The sequence below is a fragment of the Olea europaea genome, chromosome 13, assembly GCF_002742605.1.
Source record: "Olea europaea var. sylvestris chromosome 13, O_europaea_v1, whole genome shotgun sequence".
In the NCBI taxonomy this organism is placed as follows: domain Eukaryota; kingdom Viridiplantae; phylum Streptophyta; class Magnoliopsida; order Lamiales; family Oleaceae; genus Olea; species Olea europaea.
The window spans coordinates 8520293-8521141 of record NC_036249.1 but is presented as its reverse complement, the minus strand read 5'-3'; positions in this window follow the sequence as shown (position 1 = coordinate 8521141).

Here is an 849-nt window from a genome sequence, read left to right as displayed (position 1 = left end):
AATTTATCTTTTGATGAAGATAGATTCTAAGAAGACGATAAGTTTATTAAGAAAAACGTCATAGAAATTAAGGGCTTGTGTCTTTTAAGCTAATATAATGTTTTATCGATGTAAAAGTCGAAATCGTTGAGTTATGAATAACTTGTTCAACCTTGTTTCTTGCATTTCGGCTAAAGCTTACATCCATGACACTTGACAGAATACGAGAAATATCCCTTGGCATTTGAAATAGATAAAGTTACTATTTGTCTCCCTTATATATATATATATATTCCTAAATGTCACTATTTAAAGCATCGTTTTTCTCAATAATAACCATCAAACAGGGCAAAATTCAGTGGGAATAAAAGTATAATTCTCTAAATACTCATAATTAAAATACTAAGGAAGGACAATTACTTTTAGCCTTTCGGTACTCTGCCAGTTGGTCTACATCTTAAGTGCATTTGGATACTTCTTAGTTCTATCTTTATAAGATAATATCAAAAGCTGAATATGATTCAATTGGATCAACTTGCCAAGTATGAATTTAACAGTATTTTAGAATGATAATAACTTTTCTCTAAGTTGATCACATGAACTTTTTTTCTCTATTCTGTCTTTCTCCTACATCAAATATCAATTTTCTCGCCTTTATGGGCATAGCGTAGTGGTAAAGCAGGAGGATTCTCTGAGGACTTTTGAAGGTTCGAATCCCCACGACAAATGGAAGGCATTTATCTTGTGGAGGCAAAGTTATGATGTACTTTATCGTTCCTCTGGGAGTCCTGTCTGCACGTCATAAAGGGAGGTAAGTAGAGAGGAGAATTGCATTTAGAATATCCGACTCAAGTATGTATAAGCTGTGAC